A 13373-nucleotide genomic window follows, 5' to 3' on the forward strand; every position below is an offset into this window, starting at 1 on the left:
ACCAGTCGGGGGCTGCAGTGTTGTAGCTGATACAAAGGATAAGGATATATTTACATGGGGCAGGGGGGGAGCTGAAGTCTCATGGACCCGGGTGCAAAAGTTTATCTTGGGGCCCCCAACTTAACCCCTTAACGGAGAGGGATAACATGAAGCTCCTGGGGCCCAATGTAAAACCTGTAACTGGGCCCCCAACTGTAATGCTTTATTCATAGGACTGCGCTCCCTATATGGAGAAAGGAGGTCTTATGGGCCCCCTAGGGCTCCTGGGCCCGGGTGCAACCGCATCCCCTATAGTTACGCCAGTGGCATAGGGTGCTTGAGGTGCTCTTAAAAACCAAATGAAAATCGCACTGGAAAAAACACATGCGTTTTTATAGCGAACTGATGCGGTTTCCAATGTGATTGCGTGTTTTACTGCAATAGACTAAAAATATGGTAAAGATGTGCGTGGCTTGATTTGAGATTTTGATGCAGTTTTTAACTGTACCTCAACTGCCCCGTCTGAATACAGTCTTAAAGGGCCATTCTGTTTTTTTTGGTTTGTTTTTAATTCATTCATTATGTAACTAAAGGCCCATTTACAAACAAAGATAATCTTTCAAACGATTGAAAGATTGAACCTTTTAGCAATCTTTTTACATAAAGTGTTAATGAACAGTAATGGCCATTAACACTTTATCATCTTCTTTTGCATGTAAATGGGCCTCCAAGAGCTGTTTGCAGAGCCAAGCATGGGACTAATCACACGCCCAGCTGTTCACATAGCTTCATTGTTCTTCACTCGGCTCCCATCAGAATACAATGTAATCTCCCGACTCGCGTGGAGAACACAGCATGCGGTCTGTTGAAAGATACTTTGTCTCTCTGCAGCTGAATGATGGATTTTAAGTTCACCTTAAAATTATCGTTCAGACGAAAAGTGCACGATGACAACGTTTACACGTAACGTTATCGCTTATTTTCAGTTATTTTAACTAATTTTGAGCGATAATTGTTACGTGTAAATGGGCTTTCATTTCCCCCCAGTATATGTAAGTTGGCTAGTGTTATCTTGGTTAGTTATTCCTTTTTATATGAAATTTCCGGCCTCTTTCTCCTCAGATGGTCATGTGATCTCCGTTCTCATCAGCTCAGATCTAGTTGGGGTTATTGATTCATTTTCTAGTCAGTTTCTCAGTTTGTGTGATGCTGTTACAGGGGTCTACCACAGAACCTGCCTAGAGGGGGGGCACAGGCACTTCTATCGCAGTTACTGATGATGATCACACAGCTCCTGTCACACAGTTATGATAGAAGAGATAACCGCTCATCCTCCTGACTCGACTCTTACAGCCCATTGAGAGGGGATGAATGTGGGGCAAACGATGCCTGACACTCGTCCCCGCAAGTACCCGCTTACGTGCTTTTGTACAGGAGCGAGTATCATTGCTTCACAGCGGGGAGGCTGCAGGAGATTTCTCTCCTCGCTCTCCCTTGCCCCTCTCCATTCACTTAACATAGCGGCCATTCAGTACTGAACGGCTGCTATTTACACTGAATGATCATCACTCAGGATTTTATGCAGCTTAAAATTCTGCACCTTTACTGTAGCTTATTTAGAAGAATATAGAAGATAATGTTAATTAAACTGTCTTCTTAGCAGGCAGAAATGGTACAGCCTCAGCTAATGCTGTGCTGATGCATCATAGAATTGATGTAAAACTGAACGTAAAAAAATCACAACCTCAAGATGGTGCCTGATAAGCATCAGACTGGGCTTAACTGCATGGAAGTAGCTGTAATACATAGAGGAGACTGCCAGAGTGTGACAGGTAATCAGATGATGGGGGACAGGGATGGAAAATGAGTTTTCACCAGAGTGGGTTTTTTTAGGACTACTGTATTAATGACTTATCCTCAGGATAGGTTATTAGTTTCAGGTCAGTGGGGGTTCACTGTTTGGGCCCCTCACTAATCAACTATTTGAAGTGACAGCTCTGTGCGTGAGCGCCATGGCCACTTCAGTGCTTACCAGGCACAGTGCTGTACATTGTATAGCAGCGATGGTATAGTAGGTAAAGGTCCATTTAGACACAACGATTCTTGCTCAAAAATCGCTCAAAGCTGTCTTTTGAGCGATAATTATTGGGTCTGACTGTACAGACATCGTGTAGTTTTCGTTAACAAGTCGTTCTTCATTCTCTTTCAGCAAGCTGAAAGAGAACGACGAGCCTTAATAGTGCCATGCGCTGAGTTCTTAGTGGTATACCGCTGATACTATTGTTTCAGCTGGTATCCCACTCGGAGAACACAGCCAGAGTATGAAGAAGACAGCGCTCCAGCTGTGTTCTGCATACCCTGCTTAGAGTGCTCAGCTGTATACCAGCGGTGCGCTCCATGAACACAGCAGGAGTATGCAGAAGACAGCGCTCCAACTGTCTTCTGTATACCTTATTCAGAGCGCTCAGCTGGATACCAGCTGCGCTCTCCGAGAAGACAACCGCAGGAGTATGCAGAAGGCAGTGCTCCAGCTGTGTTTCGCATACCTCGCTCGGAGTGCTCAGCTGTATACCATCTGAGTGCTCCAAGAAGACAACAGCTGTATACAGAAGATAAGCGGCCCGCTTGTTTTCTTTCCGTATCCCGCTCAGAGCGCTCAGCTGTATACCAGCTGAGCGCTCCGAGAAGACTACAGCTGTATGCAGAAGATAGCGGTCCTGCTTGTCCTCTGCATACAGCGTGAGCCTTCATTTACACATTTATACAAATATATTGCTGTTTGAGCGATCATCTTGCCGTGTAAATGCATGCAACGATTGTCGCTCAAAAGATGTCTTTTGACATGCCACGTAGGGTAATACATTGTCTGGTGGAGCATGCCACGTAGGGTAATACATTGTCTGGTGGAGCATGCCACGGAGGGTAATACATTGTCTGGTGGAGCATGCCACGGAGGGTAATACATTGTCTGGTGGAGCATGCCACGTAGGGTAATACATTGTCTGGTGGAGCATGCCACGGAGGCACACGTAGTATATTAGGCCACCATGGAAGTTTCCGCAACTCTTTGAGCTGACACAAAGTACTGGGTTTCTCAAAAGTGTGAAATCGCCCAAACTGAAACAAAATGGTTTGGCACACGGTGCTCCAATTTAGCATAAAGGCCACAGGGGAAGGGGATCAACCTGATAGCCATTGTGAATTCCGCCATCTTGGATCCAACTCTATTTTTAAGCGCTGCGGAATATGTTGGCGCTATATAAAGATTATTATTATTCTTTCCAGTGGAAATGGTCGTGTGTGATCTATCAAACGGGGAGATAATTTTATCAGAAAAACAACGGTGAGCTTCATTTACCATAACTTTATTAGTTCTCATGTTAACAGTGATTTCGCTTCATTAGAGGCAATGTGAATGATGGCGATATCTCAAGCAGAACGTGTTACATTGTCCGTATGTCAGATGAATGAAGCCCCCCAGCCCCCCCATCGCCCACAGCGCAGCGGACAAACTTCTTTCCAAATTCTAAGAAACAAGTTCTGTTGCTGATAAAACTAAATCTGGACGACCAAAAACCGTAACTGATGAAGCCTCAGCGCCCGATGTTGTGGCCTCATTCAGTGAAAGCCACAATGTAGGACTCGCCGTCTGTCTCAAGAATGTGGAGTCAGCCGGGCCTCCATACAGTGAATGTTGACTACCTGTAAATGGCATCCTTACAAATTGCAGATGCCGCAACACCCGATGAAGGACGACCCCGACAACGGTTAGACCTTACAGAATGGATGACGCAGAACTTTCAGGTAACGCCATCATTCACATTGCCTGTAATGAGGAAGAATCACTGTGTTACATGAGAACTAATAAAGTTATGGTAAAATGAAGCACATCATTGTATTTCTGGTAAAATTCCCTGCTATTGTGATATATATTACACACCGACCGTCTAATTGGGAAAATTAGAGTTGAATCCAAGATGGTGGCATTAAATATAGCAGTCATGTTGGTGACATGGCCTTATAGGTTTCCTTCTTTCCCTGTAGCTTGTACGGGGGGCGTTCATTAAAGATTTCCCCCCACCCACTTCCTGCGGACTTAGAGCAACAAAACCTGGCCTAGTTATTAGTCCTTCTCTACACCGGTGCCACCTGGGGGGACACACGTCTCCCATCTCTTTATGCAGCTGTAAGCACCTCACTTGTAGAAGTCGACAGGTTCCTCCAAAAGCCAAGTTGTGACTTCGTAAATAAGAGTCTTATCATCTGGAAGATGCTTGCCCTTCAAAAGCGACTTCATTGTTGGAAAGAGGTTGGATGAATAAAGGCGATGCGGGAGAATTTCATTCCCGCAGCAGCGGGCTTCCATCTGGGCAACATGTGAGTTGTGACCTAGGGCCTTGCAGAAGGCGAACATCTTTGGTGAGCATGCCACGGCTCTTGGTTTTGATGGCCTCCTGCAATTTCTGTGGCAGTGAATCATAGTTTGCCACAGTAATCGTGGTACTGGTTTCTAAGAGATCCTTCAAGACTTCTCTGTGCTGGTCCCAAAAGACTGTGACCATGACCTTGCCTCCCGAGGGTTGGGCAAGTGCCTTCTTTGGAGGCTGTGAGTCCAGAAGCTTCCATTGCATCGACTGGACTTTAGTCTCCGGATCATAGTGATGGACCTAGCTTTAATCCTGTATGATCAGTCTGCTGAAAAAGTCCTCCCGGTTTTCATGGCACAATGTCAGAAGAGCCTGGAAGCATTTGACTCGTTCCTGCTTCTGGAAAGGCATGAGCAGCCGGGAAACCCAGCGAGCGGGTACCATATGCATATGAAGATGGTCTTGAATGATTTTTTTCACGGACCTTCACACTAATCTTGACATTTTGGGCTAGGTCGCGAATAGTTACACTGCGATTTTCCAAAATGGCAGCCACCACTTGCTGAATAGTGTGTTCATCGATAGCGGAGTGGGGTCGCCCTGGAATAGGAGCCGTTTCCACCGAAGTCCGACCACATTTGAATTGACGATGCCAGTTTTTGACTACATCATGTGATGGGGAATCCTCCCCATAAACCTCTTTCATCTCATCCAACGTCTCCCTTGGGGTTCGGCCTTTCAAGGAACTTGATAACTGTTCTGTACTCCGCCGGGTCCATCATCAGACCTCGCACCACTTCAGCACGGGTCCATCATCAGACCTCGCACCACTTCAGCACGGGTCTATCATCAGACCTCGCACCACTTCAGCACGGGTCCATCATCAGACCTCGCACCACTTTAGCACGGGTCCATCATCAGACCTCGCACCACTTCAGCACCTGTAAAAGAAAGACCGTTAGCAGTTCAGAGATGCAAATTGGCCTGTAACCTATAGAGTCTTATATCATAAGACATGTGCTGCTTCAGCATCTTGCGATGCTTAGAAGTGGGCCAGGGGAAATCTGTAATAAACGCCCCTCGTATGCAAAATTGAATCAACATTTGCCAAACTGTTTTCATTCTTTATGGGTGTTTCCACACTATTGAGCGCCCTTTATATTAGACAGCCTCATTAGACAATCTGTACAGGACCATCAGGACTTTTGTAGGTACACATTGGTAATATGTACGTTTTGAGGATTTTGCAACGTGCCTCCATATAGTATTTTGCAGCAGACTCTGCTATTCCATGCACTAGAAAAAAAAAGTACACAATGTATACCAACCTGACGGAGCAGGATGAATGTCGGCCTATGGAAACAGGTGAAGTTTGTTCTGGGAACTTTCCTGCTACCTATTTACACTCTGGGCACGTTGTGATTCTGTGATCTCCCGCAGAGTATGTGGGGTTTCCTCACCTTGCATGTGTATAGTGACACAATAGAAGAAGCCGCTTACAGGAGGACATGAGATCTCTGCTATAGGAGCCGCTAGAGCTCCACGGTCTTGGTTATAGACCATCACTAAATGATGGAGGTTTTTCGGCTGTGGTGCGGCAGACGGCTCTTCGCTAGGACCTGTCAGTTCAGGTGCCTTAAAATAAACATGAGACTGCGGCCAGTGAATTATTCATTGCATCTTCCTCACACTTTTCGGTTTAGCAATAGCAGAACAAAATAGGAGCGCCGGAGCGTGAAGCATTTAAGATCTCCACTAGCCCTTTAATTTAATGCTCTGCAATCAATAGGAAATTGTTTCGAGGTGCTGTTCTCTCCTCAAGGTTACCGAGACCTTCACTGCCTTCTCACAGCGCCACACGGCAAAGTGACAGCACACGGCTAATGTAATGTGCATATTAAATGTACACGGCAAAGACGCTACACGTGCCGTCCCCACTTATCAGGTTCTCTTATAATTCTGGACAACCAGAAGGTGAAGGAATAATAATGAGCAAAAATGTTAATAATGATAGCAAATGAGCCCCCAGAGATCGCCGCCATGGATGCCGCAATGCTGCCTGACCATAACATTAATTATAAGAGGTATGGTGACGATTCTGTAATTCGGCATCTGGTAATGCGGAAAATCTCAGTACGCCGCTGTCGGTCTGCAAGATGGTGTGGGATTTCACAAGACCAGAAGATAAGCAGAGGACCAACTTGGAGTACGATCCTAAACCAAAATAAGGATGACTTTGTATGTAGCCGTTTTGCTGACTTCTTATAGTGTTTCCAGCATTTGCAGCCTGCAGACTGTTTACCTGCTCCTCTTGTGGTGCACTATAGAGGGGGGGGGGGGGGAGCACAGACTGGTGTGGTGCACTATGGGGGGAGCACAGACTGGTGTGGTGCACTATGGGGGGAGCACAGACTGGTGTGGTGCACTATGGGGGGAGCACAGACTGGTGTGGTGCACTATGGTGGAGCACAGACTGGTATGGTGCACTATGGGGGGAGCACAGACTGGTGTGGTGCACTATGGGGGGAGCAAAGACTGGTGTGGTGCACTATGGGAGGGAGCATAGACTGGTGTGGTGCACTATGGGGGGAGCACAGATTGGTGTGGTGCACTATGGGGGAGCACAGACTGGTGTGGTGCACTATGGGGGGAGCACAGACTGGTGTGGTGCACTATGGGGGAGCACAGACTGGTGTGGTGCACTATGGGGGGAGCACAGACTGGTGTGGTGCACTATGGGGGGAGCACAGACTGGTGTGGTGCACTATGGGGGGAGCACAGACTGGTGTGGTGCACTATGGGGGGAGCACAGACTGGTGTGGTGCACTATGGGGGGAGCACAGACTGGTGTGGTGCACTATGGGGGGAGCACAGACTGGTGTGGTGCACTATGGGGGGAGCACAGACTGGTGTGGTGCACTATGGGGGGAGCACAGACTGGTGTGGTGCACTATGGGGGGAGCACAGACTGGTGGGGTGTAATGCTCACCATGTCGCCTGCCACACTATCACACTGCTTGAAGCAAAATGACATATTGTTTACATCAAATTTTTATGGTAATCCTATTTTTGGTGTTTTTTGTTTAACTTTTTCTTCTCTTCCCTGGAATAATACATGGGAGGTATGTGTGATTGTCCCTCATTAGAAGCCCTTCTCCTTCTCTTCCCAGATAATGATGGCGCTCCCCAGTACATGATGTGAGATGTGTCACTTGTCAGGGCCTGCGTCTCCTGTCCGGACCCCATGATTATTCATCGCACCCCACAGATGACAGTGTGAGGGTCTCCTACCTCACAGATTACTGTAGTACTTCTAGCACTCATTCATGTGCTTGATGCAGATTTCTGGGTTCTCCCACATATCCGGCTTCTCGGCACAACATTCAAGCGTCGTCTTCACCATTTCTGCACTTGGTCTGAATGACTGCATCTTGTGTTCTGCATTTATCTCCAAATCTTCATGTTCCCTGAAGAAATGAGCAATTACTAGTCCTGGCGATGCTGACGTGCCGACTGCCTGAGATGGCAGCTGCCCGGAGCGTGAGGACGGCCTTGATGCTTTGTTATAGCATATAATGTGAAGCCCTATCCTGCTGCGTATTAGACGAGCCCTTATAGTTGGGTCATATAGAGAATGTGTGCAGCTAGACATAGATTAGAGGGATGAATGTGTCATGGCAAACTGGGTCATCATTCTGCCCCGCCGACCTGGACAGGCTCCTGTCATGTAGACTGATCAACCTGACGTCTCCTGGCCTTCTTGGAGCTGGTGGCGAGTTCCTTGGCAGCGATGTGAAGGTTGCCGCTGTGAAGTCGTGACTCTTACATGTCATTTATGCTCCGTCTCTTCATGTGAGGCTTGAGTCGTACAATTATTCAGACGTGCCATTTTGGTTAGTGAAAAACAAAGCCATTCTGTCCTGTGTGTCTGTCCTGTGCGCCTGTTCTGTGCGCCTGTTCTGTGCGCCTGTCCTGTGCGCCTGTTCTGTGCGTCTGTCCTGTGTGTCTGTTCTGTGTGTCTGTCCTGTGCGCCTGTCCTGTGCGCCTGTCCTGTGCGCCTGTCCTGTGCGCCTGTCCTGTGTGCCTGTCTGTATGTCTGTCCTGGGTGTCTATCCTGTCTGTCTGTTCTGTGTGTCTGTCCTGTATGTCTATGTTGCATTCGCCGCATGCAAGAAAAAAGCCGGAGGCCAAGATGTATTCTACGATTGCTCAGCAATGATCTGTGGAAAACGGAATGCAAACGGATGTCTGGTTTTAATTATTTGCGCACCCATTGACTTGGATCTGTGACTAATAGCTGGGAAGGTAGACCAGAATAGACTGCTGCAACATTTTGATTGTCTGTGTAAAAAAAGAAAAAAAAATGCATAACCCAATAGACTATACTGGTCAGGCCGGGCGTACACGAGCGTAAGACTACCGCGTATTACACGTGCGATACGTGGTAGTTCGCAGGCAATCAGATACATTGCATTACACAGTTTTGCTCACATTTGTATGTAGGAATTGCATAATACATAGCATGTTCTATTTTGCTGTGTATTACACGCGAGAAAACCCATTGTTGTCTATGGGCACGTAATAAACACCGCACGCGTATAGGCTGCGTATATACCTACTGTTGCCAAGCAACAGTGCTGGAAATGTGAACAAAATAAAACAGGAAGACAGCGTGTGTGGGATACACCGCCAGTACAGCTTCGCTGCCGTACATGGTCATAGATCGAGGCATCACCAGCTCCACAGCAATAAAACGCTGCGTAACTCGCACGGACGCGTTTTACTCATACGACTGCGTGAGCCCGGCCCCATTTTGCTGTCCTTTTATAGTCCATTTTAGACCGAAACACCGATCGCTCGTGGATGTAAATATCATCATTAAAGGGTCTTTTGCTGCTGTTGACCTGTCCTCAGAATAGGTGATCAACAGCTGATTGTTGGGGGTTCACAGTTCAGGATCCCAACGATCTGCTGATTGAAGAGGTGGCAGTCGAATGGGCACTGTGGCCATTTTTTTGACATGTGACATCATGTTCATTGGTCACATAGCCTTAGAGCAAGTGAATGGCGCTGAGCTGCTATATACTAGGCACCGCCGCTATATGATATATAGTGATGCACCTGGTTGGGACTGAAGTGACTGCAGCGCTCCCCCGAGCAGACCTTCGCTGATCTAATGCATCCGGAGCTCATCAGTACTTTAGTGACAGAAAACGCCTTTGATTGTCTATTCACACGGGTGTATTTTTTGGTCCATGGAATAAATGAACAGTACAAAATCCCAAAATACTGTATATAAGTAAATTGGCCCTTAAAGTGGTTTTCAGCCCCATTGTAGCCCATCAGGCTATACGCATGTGTAATTGTTCACACAAACCAATAGTCCATGACAAAAAAAAATGCTGCATTTCCTTTTTAAGGGTGAGAATAAGACCTGCAATCTACGGTGTCCATGGAGACTGGGCAGAGCATGGATAAGTGTTTTGGAGTTATCTGTAAGATGAATGGGCCTCCATAGGGTGGAGTGTATAGTAGGCGGTTTATGGTAAACTGCCCCAGGGCTGTTCATGTATTTACTGCCCAAACATGCCCTGTATATATGTATATATATATATATATATACACACACACACACACTAACTGATATACCCAGCTTCGCCCGAGTTAATTTACAAGTACAGGTGTTTACCTGTTGCTCGCACGGAAAATTATCACAAAGTCGTGGCTGCTTCAGAGGAATAGAGGAGCATTAGATTCTCCTCAGACTGCATGTACCGATGTCCCTCTGCAGAATGTACCACCCCTCCCACTCTGCTCACTTTTTACCCTTACAGGTAACACTCATTTTTATTCAGATTCAACCCCAGACTGGAGGTTGCAGCCCCTTCTTAGCCTTAAAGGCATGCTCCATCCCTGCAGTCCATGGCCGCTTCCTTATGTACTTTACAGCCTTTCAGTATATACACAGAGAGGTGAGGTAGATTCTCCTCAGTATACAAATCATTTCTCTAGGCTTTATGGTTTCTGAGAAAAGAACTGTCATGTATCTCAGATTTTCAGTTTTTCACACTTAGAATTGAGTATTGAAGTTGCAACCCCTTTACTTTTCCTATTAGGACGTAAAGAATGGTCGTGTCAAATTTCATGTTTGTGCGGTTCAGATGAGTGTTATTAGTTACATCAAATAGAGGGTCACTTACTTTCGCAATTAGAATTAAATAATCAAGTTGCGACCACTTTACTTTTCCTATTTAGGATCTAAGCAATGGTTGCGCCAAATTTTACATTTGCACGACATCGGGAAGTTAGAGAATTAGATTAGGTAACTAACATAGGGGGTTGCTTACTTTTGCAATTAGAATTGAGTTGTGACCCCTTTACCTTTGCTTTTTAGGACCTGAAGAATGCTCCTGCCAAATTTCATGTTTGTACGACATCGGGAAGTTAGAGAATTAGATTAGGTACATTACACAGGGGTGCCAATAGTTTTGCAATTAGTATTGAATAATCGATTGTGACCCCTTAAGTTTTCCCATTTAGGGCTCACACCCACTGGCGTTTTATTCTCTCTTGCGCTGTGTGAGCAAGTGAAAACACTCACCGCGCAAGAAAAACGCTGTGAGATAGCCAGTGTTTTCAATGGGGCCAGCGGCAGCAGCGCTAGCCCTATTGAAAACATAGGGAGAATACCGCGGACTTCTGCCACAGCTGTCACAGCTGTGGCAGAAGTCAAGCATGCTATCCAATTGCTTTCAATGTGGTCGGCGCTGCTGCCACTGGCCCCATTGAAAACACTGGTGATATCACAGCGTTTTTCTTGCGATGCAAGGCGAGTGTTTCCACTTGCTCTCGCAGCGCAAGAGGAAAAAAAACGCCAGTGGGTGTGAGCCCTTAGGACCTAAAGAATACTCCTGCCAAATTTCACGCTTGTATGACACCGGGAAGTTACATTATATAAGGGTTCACTTACTTTTGCTGTTAGCATTGAATAATCGAGTTGTGACCCCTTTACTTTTACTATTTATGTACGCCCCCGGGAAGTTAGACAATTAGTGACGAGGAAGTCAGTGAGGACTTTCGCATATATATATATATATATATCTCCGTGTCAGTAAGCCCGGGAGGCACCGTAGGATTGGATGCACGGCTTCTGTATTACACATATAACATGGATTGCGGCGCTCTGTGGTGTTGGTGAATAGGCAGCAGCGACTGATGTTTACATGACACATAGAGAGAGCTCTCCCATAACTGATTGCTTAATTTCATTCTCATACACATGGTGGGGTCCTTGTGCCAACCTCTGGGTCACCCCAAGAAGCAATGCTGCCGTACGCCCCCTACAGGGCCTTAGGCCGTATTTACACAGACAAGCGTGATATCGGTCTGGGAAACTCGGACCAATATCTGGCCTGCAAACCTGTGATTCTGCCTGCGAGTGCGATGTATTTTGCAAGAAAAACGCATGTTGTTTCAATAGTGAAAAAAAAAGAAAAAATCGCATTGCATGCACATCGCAGGTTTGCAAGAGCGACATTGGCCTGATTTTCTCAGACTGATATCCCGCTTGGCCCGAGTAAATACAGTCCAGGGTACTTTGACATGTTGCGGTTGTCATTGCCGTGCAGAGAACTGCGCAGAAAGCCACACACGATTTAATTCCAGATTGTTGTGGTTTCGTGGCAAGTTCAGGCGAGTCGCATGAAAACCCTGAGTGGCAGTTCGCAGTAATCAAGCACATGTTTTGTGTCGCAGGGTTCCGTGGTTCGGAAACTTTCATGCCATGAATGTAATAGTCTGCGTTATTTGTGATCCAGCCGTTCAAGTGGCCACATTTAATGAAATAAAATCTAAATTTGTTTGTAGTATTTAGAAAAATGGCCTTAAATGCTAAAAACAATTGAAAACAAGGTACAGAGGGGGTTAACCGTGATACGTCTGCACAACCTTACAGCCCGAGGCTCCGCGCACATCGCCGTTACTGCGTCTATTACAGGAGCCGTCGCCGATGTGGATATGATCATGTCTGCAAGACTACTGAAAACCCAGAATAGATCCAAATGTGAAGCGACCCGAAGAACATAATACGATAAAGTGCTAGAAGGGTTAATAAGCCCCCTGCTCCATCCTGATGCAGGCAGGCGCAAAGTAAATACATTTGTTTTTGTATCCAGTGAAGCGGCCGGCCCACAAGGGGCAGATCTGCAGAAAGTTCTCACCATAAATAATTCACTTCCTGATTTATATCCAAACTAAGTGCAAAAATACCCAACAATGAGTCATAAGTAATTCATGAAGACAGTAAGAATTATATATCCTTCATATGGTAGTAAATTATCCTTCTAAATACTGTAGGTATGAATAGCCGTATGGTGAACTGGCCGCGGGGGCCCTCGTAATATAACAGCGGGTGCGGAGTCCATAGTAGAAGCGAAAGGTCCATCAGAGTAAGGAGCTCTACTGGTGATGGACAGCAGAGAAGTTGGCTGTTTGAGAGATGCTGCTTTATGGATAACAGAAAATATAAATCCCCTTTCTGACACGGCACTGTTTTTGTTTTTCCATCCTCACTTTAAAAAAAAAAAAATAATATATATATATATAAAAATCATAACTTTTAATTTTTTTCCAGCAACATAACCATACAAGTTGTATCTTTTAGTGGTGCCATCTAACATACAGTCTACCGTATTAGAAAACTTATAAACATTTCTGAAGGGGGTGAAATAGAAAAAATGTCATTTTACCACTGAGGTGTATTTTTACAGGGTTCACGGTGCAGTAAAATGACGTTACATATATTCTTTGGGTCGGTACAATTATAGTGATCCCAAATTTATATCGTTTTCTTTTTAAAGGGTTTTTTTCAGTTGTAGGTTTTCTGTAAAACCAGTTCCCCATGCGGTAAAATAACTAAGAGTCATATACTAGCCTCTCCCCGCTGCTCTGGGCCTCCTCACTGACATCAGGTTTAAAGGATGTCTCAGGCGCTGCAGCCAATGACCCAACATTCAGTCGCTGAGCTCT

General features: G+C 45.9%; 1 protein-coding gene across 1 annotated transcript in view; it reads left to right on the plus strand.

Moving 5' to 3' along the window:
* Positions 1-13373, plus strand: part of ARHGAP39 (Rho GTPase activating protein 39) — a 164420-nt gene that overhangs the window by 71462 nt on the left and 79585 nt on the right. The window lies entirely within an intron of this gene.

The sequence above is a fragment of the Eleutherodactylus coqui genome, chromosome 9, assembly GCF_035609145.1.
Source record: "Eleutherodactylus coqui strain aEleCoq1 chromosome 9, aEleCoq1.hap1, whole genome shotgun sequence".
In the NCBI taxonomy this organism is placed as follows: domain Eukaryota; kingdom Metazoa; phylum Chordata; class Amphibia; order Anura; family Eleutherodactylidae; genus Eleutherodactylus; species Eleutherodactylus coqui.